Genomic DNA, 13,980 nt, shown 5'->3' with positions numbered 1-13,980 from the left:
TGTTTGTTCCTGAAATGCTTTATTTTTCCAGGACCTGATTTTTTTTTTTTTTTTTTTTTTTGAGATGGAGTCTCGCACTGTCGCCCGGGCTGGTGTGCAGTGGCGCGATCTCGGCTCACTGCAACCTCCGCCTCCCAGGTTCAAGCGATTCTCCTTCCTCAGCCTCCCGAGTAGCTAGGATTACAGGTGCCGGCCACCACGCCCGGCTAATTTTTTTGTTGTTGTATTTTTAGTAGAGACGGGGCTTCACTATGTTGGCCTGGCTTGTCTTGAACTCCTAACCTCGTGAACCGTCCACCTCGGCCTCCCAAAGTGCTGGGATTACAGGCATGAGCCACTGCGCCCGGCTGATTTTTTTTTCTTAGCAAATGCCTAAAAGGACTTATCGAGTAACCTGGAATCTTCTGTTACTCTTTGGAAAAATCTTCCTAATTTTGTCTTATTAATATAGCAGATGGTTCAGTTTATCATGTATGCTTAGTTTGGTTTTACCTATATACATATGTAGATATATATGCATATACATACATACACATATTTGTATATGCACATATTGAAATGTATCTCATGTTTTAAGTGATATTTTAACTTCCTACATAATTGAAAGCTATTTGAGAATATATTAAGTTGTAGATACTGTTAATTGTTTTGCCACATATGTGGCTAACTCAATATCCATTCCCTTCTTTATTGCTATAAAAGTCCTGATCTTGTTTGCTCTGCTTAAAGAAAAACAAACAGAAAACAAAAAACCCAAACTGTACATGTTCTAGCTTCTCCTGTTGATGTAAGTTAAAGTTCTTAGATTGGGCTTCTCAGTTTTTTTTTTTTGAAATGGAGTCTTCACTCAGTCACCCAGGTTGGAGTGCAGTAGCGTGATCTCAGCTCACTGCAACCTTCACCTCCCGGGTTCAAGCGGTTCTCCTGCTTCAGGCTCCTGAGTAGCTGGGATTACAGGCGCCTGCCACCATGCCCGGCTAATTTTTGTGTTTTTAGTAGAGATGAGGTTTCCACCATGTTGGCCAGGCTGGTCTCGAACTCCTGACCTCAGGTGATCTGCCCGCCTAGGCCTCCCAAAGTGCTGGGGTTACAGGCATGAGCTACTGCACCTGGCCACTCAGGCAGTTCTTTAAAGGTATGGGGATGGGGTGGGGCAGGCTCAGTGTGCATGCATTCTTTTTCCCCTTTCTGTCTGGAATGTGGATATTGTGCTACATGCAGAGCAGCTGTCTCATAACCATGCATTTTTTTTTTAAATTTTTGAGACAGAAACTTGCTCTGTTGCCCAGTCTGGAGTGCAGTGGCGCAATCTCAGCTCACTGCAACCTCTGCCTCCTGAGTTCAAGTGATGCTCCTGCCTCAGCCTCCTGAGTAGCTGGGACTACAGGCGTGCACCACCATGCCTGGCTAATTTTTGTATTTTTAGAAGAGATGGGGTTTCACCACGTTGGCCAGGCTGGTCTCAAACTCCTGACCTCAGGTGATCCGCCTGCTTCGGCCTCCCAAAGTGCTGGGATTACAGGTGTGAGCCACCATGCCCGGCCATAACCATGCATTTATAATGGAAGGAAGGAGATGAGAGTTTACAATGTCATATTAAATGAAAATAGAGGATTTTAAGTTATATATGTTGTGTGAAAGCAATTTGATTAGAAGATATGTATATTCTACCTATCTATGCATGAAATGTGTAGTTGCACTTTAATTTTCTTCATTGTAACTAGACTCAACTTGTGAAAGAAGGGACTTGTCTTTTTGTTTAGTTGTTCCATCTTCACCATTTACAATGGCTAGCACATAGTTGGCTCTCAGTAAATATTTGATTAATGAAAGAATAGTAAGTAGTTAATAAATGATAGCAGTGCTACTTAGTTTCTTTTTGGTTGCACAGAGGAAACTTGCCCAGATTGCCTTAGGTTTCTGTTACTCTCTGAGATTACTCTGTGTTAACTCTACCTCTGGGGTAGGGAAGAGGTATGCCAAGGGGTGTTATAAGCCAACATTCTTCAAACTGGGTCTAAGTTCTTCATCATCCATAGGACTTTTGATGTTGGGCGAAAGATATTCACTGCTTTGATTATTTATTGTTTACTTTGATTATTAAGTTTCTGTAAAGCATAAAATATAACCAATTTTTCTCACATTTAAACTTGATTATTAATTTTGATTAATATATATATATATTTTTTGAGACAGAGTCTTGCTCTGTCACCCATGCTGGAGAAGATGGCACACTCTCGGCTCACTGCAACTTCCACCTCCTGGGTGCAAGTGAGTCTCCTGCCTTAGCCTCCTGAGTAGCTGGGATTACAGGTGCACACCACCACGCCTGGCTAATTTTTTGTATTTTTAGTAGAGACGGAGTTTCACCATGTTGGCCAGGCTGGTCTTGAACTCCTGACCTCCAGCAGTCCGCCCACCTTGGCCTCCCAAAGGGCTGGGATTACAGGAGTGAGCCACCGCACCTGGCCAATTCTTTTTTTTTTTTTTTTTTTTGAGACGGAGTCTCACTCTGTCGTCCAGGCTGGCGTGCAGTGGCACTGTCTCGGCTCACTGCAACCTCTGTGTCCCAGGTTCAAGCGATTCTCCTGCCTCAGCCTCCCGAGTAGCTGAGATTACAGGTGCCTACCACCACTCCCGGCTAAATTTGTATTTTTAGTAGAGATGGGGTTTCGCCATATTGGCCAGGCTGGTCTCGAACTCCTGACCTCAAGTGATCTGCCTGCCTTGGCCTCCCAAAGTGCTGGGATTACAGGCATGAGTCACCGCACCTGGCCAGATTTGGATTCTTAAATGCCAATTGAGTTCTTAACAGGGAAATACTAGAAGCATTTCCATTACATAAGGAAAGAGACAAGAATACATATATCACCATTACTATTTAACTTTTTTTTTTTTCTTGAGATTGAGTTTTGCTCTTGTTGCCCAGGCTGGAGTGCAATGGTGCGATCTCGGCTCACCACAACCTCTGCCTCCCAGGTTCAAGTGATTCTCCTGCCTCAGCCTCCCGAGTAGCTAGGATTACAGGCTTGCGCCACCATGCCTGGCTAATTTTGTATGTGTATCAGAGACAGGGTTTCTCCATGTTGATCAGGCTGGTCTCCAACTCCCGACCTCAGGTGGTCCACCTGCCTTGGCCTCCCAAAGTGCTGGGGTTACAGGCTTGAGCCACCGCGCCCGGCCCTTAACTTTTTTTTTTTTTTAAGAGATGCTTGGTAGAGTAATTAAACAAGTAAAAAGATTTAGAGGCAAAAAAATTCTGAAAAGAGGAAATAACAATGACATTAAATGCATAATTCCATAGGAAGTATGTCTGGAAGATAAATGTTTATGTATATATTTTTAATCACCCTCTGAACCTGAACTTGAGTTAATCAGACTCATTTATCACTAATCTTTAAAAGGGCTCTATTGATCTGCTTCCAACACCATACTCTACTTCCATTCTCCTTCTGCTGTAGACACATTCAAAATGATTAATTTGTTGGACGCGGTGGCTCACGCCTGTAATCCTAGCACTTTGGGAGGATGAGGCAGGCGGATCACCTGAGTTCAGGAGTTTGAGACCAGCCCAACCAACATGGCAAAACCCCCGTCTCTACTAAAAATACAAAATTAGCCAGGCGTGGTCGTGCACACCTGTAATCCCAGCTACTCGGGAGGCTGAGGCAGGAGAATTGCTTGAACCTGGGAGATGGAGGTTCCCGTGATCGAGGTCATGGCATTGCACTCCAGCCTGGATGACAGAGTGAGACTCCAACTCAAAAAAAAAAAAAATTAATTTTATCTTTATGCTTGAAAATGTTCTTACAAAGCATATATTTTACATACATGTATTAAAAAATATATGTAAATGTCTCCTATTCTTTTTCAGTAATCACAATGTTTTTACAATTATCTGTTACTATGTAAACATTTATTTCAAGGCATTGGTCACGTTACCTACCTACTCTTCCAGGGAATGGACATGCAGATTGCCTCCATACCCTCCCACCACAGGAAATGCTGAAATTAATAATCTCATACATATCCCTTTATGGGCCAGTTTGAGAATTTCTTAGGCCACAGAATTTCTGGGTCATAGGATATGAGTTTACTTGACTAAGTGGTGCCAGATTCTCTCCGGATTGGTTGTAGGAGTCCAGACTCCCACCAGTATGGAATGAGAGTTTCCATATCCCACATCTGTATGAACACAGCACTGTGTAGCTGTCTCATAGTTATCAGTCTAAAAGGTATAAAGTAGTATTTCTTTGTAGCATTAATGTGCATTTCTCTGATTGCCAGTGATTTTGAATAGCTTTTATGCTTGTTAGCTTTTTCAGCTTGTTTGTAAATTGCCTTTTGTACCTTTTGTTAAAATGTAATTGGGATTAGTCTTTTTCTTGTTAATTTGCAAATGTTTATGTTTTCTAGATATTAACTCTCTGATAGTTTTAGACGCTGCTGATACCCTCTTATGTATTATTATACTTTTTATTAAACAGAAATACTTATTTTAATATTATTGTTATGTGTTTGTGTATATGTATGTGGCTTATGGTATTATTATTTAAGAAACATTTTTCTGGCTGGGCATGGTGGCTCACGCCTGTAATCCCAGCACTTTGGGAGGCCAAGGTGAGCGGATTGCTTGAGGTCAGGAGTTCGAGACCAGCCCGGCCAACATGGTGAAACCCCATCTCTACTAAAAATACAAAAATTAATCGGGCGTGGTGGCGGGTGCCTATAATCCCAGCTACTCAGGAGGTTGAGTCAGGAGAATTTCTTGAACCTAGGAGACGGAGGTTGCAGTGAGCCAAGATCGTGCCACTGCACTCCAGCCTGGGCAACAAGAGCAAAACTCTGTCTCAAAAAAGAGAGAAAAAAAAAAGGAAACATTTTTCTTCTCTAAGGTCACAAAGAAATTCTTCTACATTTTTGTCTCTTGACTTTGTAGTTCTACCTTACACAGTTAGGTCTTTAACCTATTCCAGAGTAAAATTTTGTATTTTCAAAAAAAAACTATTCTCCCATAATTGTCTCTTTCAGCCCTTCTCTGTGAGATGGTATTTTTTCCTGCCTCTGGATGAAATGTCTGTCAAGTGTCATTATAGTCATTCTTAAGTAATAAAAAATCCAGTAGACAAGATCAGCCTTAATTTGCTAAATGAAATACCTGGTATATTACAATAATTAGTACTCTGAACTGTTTAAAATTAAGACTTCTTCCTACAACTGAATCTTAGGTAAAGATGGACACCTGCATGAGGGAAGGAATATGTGAGCAGCTTCCATTTCCCTTCCATGGTCTTCTCAGCTTCCTCCAACAGTAGATTGTTCAGCCTCCCTAAAGCAGGAGAAGAGGAGGGGGAAGGAAGGTAAGAGACAGTAAAGGTCTTACTTAACTGGGATTGTTATAATCAGTGTTTGGTTCTCTTCTGCCTTCATGGATAGTCAAAGCTGACCCTTTTTCTTATTGTTAGGTGTTTTTCCGGGTTTCTAAGCAAATACCTTGCTGCAGATCTTCAACTGCAGGGGAGGGCATGTTGCCAGAACATCCTGTTTACAGAGGCCACTTAAAATCCTTACGTTAACCCTAGGCATACTGTTGTCATCCTTTTCTGGTGGGTCACATTGGCCCTCCAGAAGTTCTCTAGATCAGGATCCAAGATCTCCTGAGGTCAGCTCACTCCGTATGGTCCATATCCTGTCACCACGTGGGAATTAAGTTCCTATCTCTGTTTCTCCTAAATGGCAGGAAAAAAGGTAAAGTTCTCCTAAGAACTCTCTTAACACACTCCCCTTTGGATCTTAGAGGGACTGGGATGGATCGGGTCAACTTGCTTGGTTTGATTAGAGGAGGAAACACCCACCTCCTTTCCTCAGGGTGCTGAGAACACACCCACAGCTCTTCCCAAAAATAGTCCCACCTCACAAAAAGTCCTCTTCCTCAGCCTCCCCAGCCTCTCACATGTCCTTGAGGTATGTTGAACTGTAGCAAAAATTGTTTATAGCCAGTTTCTTTTTTTTAATTTTAATTTTTAAAAATATGGTCAGCTGGGCGCAGTGGCTCATGCCTGTAACCCCAGCAATTTGGGAGGGCGAGGCGTGGGAATCACCTGAGGTCAGGAGTTTGAGACCAGCCTGACCAACATGGAGAAACCCCATCTCTACTAAAAATACAAAATTAACCAGGCATGGTGGCACATGCCTGTAATCCCAGCTACTCAGGAGGCTGAGGCAGGAGAATTGCTTGAACCCCGGAGGCGGCGGTTGCAGTGAGCTGAGATCATGCCATTGCACTCCAGCCTGGACGACAAGTCTCAAAAAAAAAAAAAAAAGAAAAGAAAAAAAAAGATAGGGTCTTGCTCTGTACTCCAGGCAACCTTGGCTCACTGCAGCCTCAACCTCCTGGACTCAAGTAGTCCTCCCACTTCAGCCTCCTGAGTAGCTGGGACTACAAGCACATGTCACCACAGCTGGCTAATTTTTATAGTTTTTTCCTAGACGGCACCCGGCCTAGAAAGCAATTTTAAACAATGAGAAATTTCAAGAAGGTGACTAGATATAAAATACGCCAAAATAGTACACATAATGTATATGATATACATATATATATATGAAAACAACAAATAGAAGATTCAATTGAGAAAGTTTTAAAAGACCCCAGCAATGATAGACATAAAAATATGTTACTAAGGAATACAATTAGCAAGAATTGGTATACCTTATGCAGAGAACTTGAATATGGAGGGACTAATCAGAAAACAAGTGAAAAAGCATAGTATAGGATGCCTCAAACTCCTAAGGGTTTAAAACTTAATTTGTAATAATTTAATGTGATCCCAATCTGATAATTATTTTATTAATAAATTAATAATTGTTTTATTAAAGACAAGTTAATTCTGAAGTTCATGTGGAAAAGTCAGTATGGCAGAATAGCCAGGAAAATTCTGAAAAAGAGTAATTCAGAACATTTACTCTACCATATGTTTAAACATAAAATAATAGCCTTGGCTGGGTGTGGTGGTTTATACCTGTAATCACTAAAAGCACTTCGAGAGGCTGAGGTAGACGGATCATTTGAGCCCAGGAGTTTGAGACCAGCGTGGGCAACATAATGAAACACCATCTCTACAAAAAATACAGAAATTAGCTGGGTATGTTGACACATGCATATAGTCTCAGCCATCCTCCCAAATGCTTTGGGAGGCTAAGGCGGGAGGATGGCTTGAGCCTGGGAGGTCAAGACTGCAGTGAGCTGTGATTGTACTACTGAATTTCACCCTGTGTGACAGAGTGAGACCCTGTCTCAAAATAAAATAAAATAAAATAAAATAAAATAAAATAAAAGTCTTAAAATAGCATGGTTCTGACAGATGAGCAGACGGATCAGTGGAGTGGAAGAGAAACTCCAGACCCAGTAGGTAGTGCAGTATTCTTCACATGGTAACGACAGCATTTCTAATTAGGGGCACACATATGGATTTAGTACTTCGTTTATAATATACAACTGTATATTGTAACCATTGTGGAGGGAAAGAAAGTAGGTCGTTAACATTTCATATCTATTATTCCAAGTGGATCAGAGATTCAAATGTGAAAGATGAAATCATAAAAGTTCTCGAAATAATGTGGAAAAAATGTTAGCCTCAGGACATGGAAATCATTCTAAGTCTAACACAAATCCTAGAACCCATAATTGAAAATAATAATAAATAAATTTTTTTTTGAGACAGAGTGTCGCTCTGTTGCCCAGGCTGGAGTGCAGTGGTGCGATCTCGGCTCACTGCAAGCTCCGCCTCCCGGGTGCACGCCATCCTCCCACCTCAGCCTCCAGAGTCGCTGGCACTACAGGCGCCCGCCACCACGCCGGCTAATTTTTTGTATTTTTAGTAGAGATGGGGTTTCACCATGTTAGCCAGGATGATCTCGATCTCCTGACCTCATGATCCACCCACCTCGGCCTCCCAAAGTGCTGGGATTACAGGTGTGAGCCACCACGCCCGGCCTAAATTAATTTTTTTACTTGGCAAAAATTATAAATGCTATAATTCCAAAAGATAATTGATAGCCTGGGAAAACTTACCTGCAACATATATCCCAGAAAGAGTTAATTTTAATGAAATGAAAGTACTGCATTTCTAATAAGGAGGAAAAATAATCAAAAAGAAAATAAGCAAGGGATACAGAGATGGTTCATAGAAAAGGAACAAAAAATCGCCTTTTGGTATGCATGTTTTCATCTGTTTGGACTATCATAACAAAATATCACAAACTGAGTAGCTTAAAAAACATAAATTAATTTTCTTATAGTTTTGAAGGCTGGAAGTTCAAGATAAGGGTGCCAGTACAGTTGATTTCTGGTGAAGGGCTGTCTTCCTGGCTTGTAGATGGCCACTTGCTTTTTGTGTCTTGACATGGCTGTTATTCTGCGTGTGGTAGGAGAGAAAGAAATCTCTGGTGTCTCTTCCTCTTCTTGTAAGAACACTATCAGATTAGGTTCCCACACTTACAACTTTCATTTAACCTTAATATCTCCTTAAAGGTCCTATCTCCAAATCCAGTTCCATCAGTCATTAGCGCTTTAACATGAAATACAGGTAGACACATTTCAGTGTACAATAATGGGAAAAGATAATTATCCTCGCTGATAGGAATAAAATATAAATTAAACCTACAATTTTTACCTAGTAAAAGTTTAATGTGAACTAGATTTTTTCAGATGTAAGGCCAGGCGCGGTGACTCATGCCTGTAATCCCAGCACTTTGGGAGGCCAAGTGGGCAGATCATTTGAGGTCAGGAGTTCGAGACCAACCTGGCCAACACGATGAACCTCTGTCTATAGTAAAAATACAAAAATTAGCCGGGAGCCAGCTACTCAGGAGGCTGAGGCAGGAGAATCACATGAACCCAGGAAGAGAGGTTGCAGTGAGCTGAGATCATGCCACTGCATTCCAGCCACCTTTTATCCCCAATAGTGATATGGTTCGGGTCTGTGTACCCACCCACATCTCATGTCAAATTGTAATCCCCAGTGTTGGAGGTGGGGCCTGGTGGGAGGTGATTGGATCATGGGGTCAGATTTCCTCCTTGGTGCTGCTTTCATGATACTGAGTGAATGCTCGTGAGATTTGGTTGTTTAAAAGTGTGGCACGTCCCCACTCTGTCTTCTTCCTGGTTTGGCCACGAAAGACGTGCGTGCTTTCCCTTCACCTTCTGCCATGATTTAAGTTTCCTGAGGCCTCCCGAGCCATGCTTCCTGTCGAGCCATGAGCCAATTAAATCTCTTTTCTTTATAAATTACCCAGTCTCAGGTATTTATTTATAGCAGTGTGAAGAATGAAGTAATACAAATGGCTTTTGAGGTACATGTGGTTTTTGGTTATGTGGATGAATTGTATAGTGGTAAAGTTTAAGATTTTAACTTTCGCGGTGGCTAACGCCTGTAATCCCAGTACTTTGGGAGGCCGAGGCAGGCAGATCACGAGATCAGGAGATTGAGACCATCCTGGCTAACATGGTGAAACCTTGTCTCTACTAAAAATACAAAAAATTAGCCAGGCATGGTGGCACGCACCTGTAGTCCCAGCTACTTGGGAGGCTGAGGCAGGAGAATGGTGTGAGGGGGAGGCGGAGCTTGCAGTGAGTCTAGATAGCACCAGTGCACTCCAGGCTGGGTAACAGAGCAAGACTCCGTCACAAAAACAAAAACACACACAAAAAAAGATTTTAACTTTTTAAAACTGCCAAGTTAGAAAATTAAAGAAACTAGAAAAAAGCAACTAAATCCAAAGCAAGCAAAAGAAAAACAATAAAGATCACAATGGAAATCAAAGAAACAAGACATTAAGACACATACTAGAAAATGTCTGAAACCAAAAGGTAGTTATTTGAAAAGATAACTTGACAAGCAAACTTGACAAGCAAAAAAGAACACAAATTACCAAAATCAGAAATGAAAGAAGGGAAATCACTATCAAAAACCTACAAAATTTAAACTTTATGCTAACAAATTAGGCAAACTAGATAAAAGGGAAACATTTCTGGTAAGTCATAAACTATGAGAACCAACTCGAAGAAATTTCAAAACTTGAATAGACCTATAACTAAAAAAGGACTTTATTAAAATTTTCCATGAAGAATAGTCCATAAATAGAAATCTATGAAATATTTAAAGAAAAAATAATACCAATACTTCACAAATTCTTTCAGGAAACAGACAAGGAGAAGGAAACAATTCTGAGGTCATACTATGAGGCCAGTATTAAGCCTATACCAAAGGCAGATTTTAAATATCAAAAGAAAGGCCAGGTGCAGTGGCTCATGCCTGTAATCCCAGCATGTTGGGAGACCGAGGCGGGCGGATCACGGTATCAGAAGTTTGTGACCAGCCTGGCCAACGTGGGGAAACCCTGTCTCTACTAAAAATGCAAAAATTAGCCGGGCGTGGTGGCTTGCAACTGTAGTCTCAGCTACTGAGGAGGCTGAGGCAGAAGAATCGCTTGAACCTAGGAGGCAGAGGTTGCAGTGAGCTGAGATGGTGCCACTGCACTCCAGCCTGGGCGACAGAGAGAGACTCCATCTCAAAATAAATAAATAAAATAAAATAATACAAAAATTAGCTGGGTGTGGTGGCGGGTGCCTGTAATTCCAGCTACATGGGAGGCTAAGGCAGGAGAATTCCTTGAACCCAGGAGGTGGAGGTTGCAGTGAGCCAAAATCACACCATTGCACTCCAGCCTGGGCAACAAGAGCAAGACTCCATCTTAAAAAAAAAAAAAGTAAAAATAAAATAAAATAAAATAAATATCAATAGAAAAACTGCAGACCATGAACTACAGACTCTCATGAACACAGACACAAAAATCCTGAAGAAGGCCGGGCGCAGTGGCTCACACTTGTAATCCCAGCACTTTGCGAGGCCAAGGCAGGCAAATTGCTTGAGCCCACAAGTTTGAGACCAGCCTGGGACCCATGGTGAAACCCTGTCTCTACAAAAAGTAAAAAACTAGCCAGGCATGGTGGCGTCACTGTAGTACCAGTTACTCAAGAGGCTGAGGTGAGAGCATCATCTGAACCCACGGAGGTCGAGGCTGCAGTGAGCCACAATCGCGCCATTGTACTCTGGTCTTGGCAACAGTGTGAGACCCTGTCTCAAAAAAGAAAAAAGTCCTTAACAACAACAAAAAACACTGAAAAAAAGCATCTGACAGAATCCCAAACCCATTGATAAGCTCTCAACATACAAATAAGTTGAAAATATATGATTTCAATAGACACAAAAAATTATTTGATACAGTCCCACATACATGCCTGATTTAAAACTTTTGAAATGCTAGGAATAGAACTAGGAAAATAAAGGAGTTTCCTCATCCTGATGAAAGGTATTGTATCAGTCAGGCTTGAATAAGACAAGCAGAGTCAATAAGAGATATATACATACTGTATCTATATATTAAGAGATTTATTAGAGGGGATTGGCTTGTGCAATTATGGGGGTTGGTTAAGCAGTCTCTATAAGGGTGTATCTCTCTGATGCTACAGCTTAAAGTCCAGGCATGGTACCTGGAGTCCTAGCTACTCAGGAGACTAAGTCAAGAGGGATTGCTTGAGCCCAGGAGGTTGAAGATGCAGTGAGCTGTGGTTGTGCCACTGCATTCCAGCCTGGGCAACAGGGTGAGACCCTGTCTCTAAAAATAATAATAATGAAGTAAAAATAAATAATGTAAATGTTTCATGCAGAAATGAAAAGATACTAGAAAGTAACACAAAGCTACAGGAAGAAATAAGGAACACTGGTAAAGATAACTACATAACTATGTATTTACATAGGTAAATACAAAAGCCAGCAATATTGTATTTTTGGCATGTATTCCTGTCTTCTTCCTATATGATTTAAAAGAAAAATGTAGCTGGGAATGGTGGCTCATCCTGTAATCTCAGCACTTTGGTAGGCCAAGGTGGATGGATCACTTGAGCTCAGGAGTTCCAAGACCAGCCTGGAGAAACATGGTGAAACCCTGTCTCTACAAAAAATACAAAAATTAGCTGGGTGTGGTAGCAGGCACCTGTCATCCCAGCTCCTCGGGAGGCTGAGGCAGGAGAGTCGCTTGAACCCAGGAGGCAGAGGTTGCAATGAGCCGAGATCGCACCACTGCACTCCAGCCCGGGTGAGACTCCCATCTAAAAAAACAAAAAGGTAAATGCATAAAACAGTAATTATAAGTCTCTGTAAATGGGCACACAATGTGTAAAGATGTAATTCCTGTCAATAATAATATAAATGGGGAAGGACAGAGATGTATAGGACCAGAATTTTTGTAAACTATTGAAGCTAAGATAGTATTAATTCAAAGTAGAATATGTGTTAACTCCAAGGCAAACACTGAGAAAATGAATACAAAATGTACAGAAAATAAAATAAAGGAACCAAAATGATACAGTAAAATAAATTCGGGCCAGGCATGGTGGCTCCCGCCTGTAAGCCCCTTGGGAGGCTGAGGCGGGCGGATCACTTGAGGTCAGGAGTTTGAGACCAGCCTGACCAACACACAAAAACCCTGTCTCTACTAAAAATACAACATTAGCCAGCCGTGGTGGCACATGCCTGTAATCCCAGCTACTCAGGAGGCTGAGGCAGGAGAATCGCTTGAACCTGGGAGGTGGAGGTTGCTGCGAGCTGAGGTTGTGCCATTGCACTCCAGCCTGGGCAACAAGAGCGGATCACCATCTCAAAAAAAAAAAAGAAAAAAGAAAAAATTCCATTAAACACAAAAGGTGGCAATATTGGGAGAATTAAGAAACAAAAAGAGACATACACAAAACAAATTAAAATATGGCAGAAGTCAGTCCTTTACAAGCAATTAATTTAAATGTATATTGATTAAACTCTCCAATTAAAAGGCAGAGATTGCCAGATGGATTAAAAAAAAATGATCCAACTATATGCTGTCCACAAGAGACTCAGTATAAATCCAAAAGTGTAAATAGTTTGAAAGTGAGAGGAGTGGACAAAGATTCCATGCAAATAGTTAAGCAAAAGAGAGGTAGAGTGGCTATGCTAGTATCAAACAAAATAGACTTTAAGTCAAAAATTTTTACAAGGGACAAAAAAAGAGACATTATATATTGATAAAACGGTCAATGCATCAAAAGATATAATAGTTATAAACACAAACGCACCAAACAGCCCCAAAAGAAGTGAAGCAAACACTACAAAAAGTTGCAGGCAAAAAAAAAAAAAAAAGTTCTACAATAGTTGGAGTCTTCAAAACTTCACATTCAATAATGGATGGAACATCTACACAGAAGATCAAGAATAGAAAACTGGAAGATTATCAACTAACAACACCTAACATGTACACAACACTCTACCCCAAAACAGCAAAATACACATTTCCTCATTTTTCTCAGTATGGTTAAGAATTTCCCAAATCTTCACATTTCAGTTTCTTATTGCTTAAGAATTCCTCCTTCAATTCATCTCTCTCCTTTCCTGTTTTATATGCGCAATAAAGGGAACCCAAGCCACAAGTTCAATAATTAGAAATCTCCGCTACTATTCAGTTTTCATTGGTTGGAAGCGCTACCTTCCACAAAACACTAGAACATGATTCAGCCAAGTTCCTTGCTACAATAACCTGTTTCTCATTTCTGAGACTAAAACATTATGGCCTTAAATGCCCACATTTCTACCAACATTTTGTTCATGATTGTTTCTTTAACATGAATACCGTTCATGACAGTATTCTTTAAAATGGAAGCTTTCTCTCCAGTGGTTCTATTTTTTTTTTTTTGAGTCCTCCCCAGAATCATTTTTACATCCATATTTCTAGCATCCACCCTCAGAACTCTTCCAGCCTATTTGCCCACCACCCAGTTCCAAAGCTTGGACTTGCACATTTTTAGTTATTTGTTATAGCAGCACCCCACTTCTCAGTACCAACAACTGTCTTAGTTTGCTTAGGGTGTTGTAAGAAAATGCCATAGACTGT

This window comes from Pan troglodytes, chromosome 20 (assembly GCF_028858775.2).
Source record: "Pan troglodytes isolate AG18354 chromosome 20, NHGRI_mPanTro3-v2.0_pri, whole genome shotgun sequence".
Classification (NCBI taxonomy): Eukaryota; Metazoa; Chordata; class Mammalia; order Primates; family Hominidae; genus Pan; species Pan troglodytes.
This window is presented reverse-complemented; position numbering follows the sequence as displayed.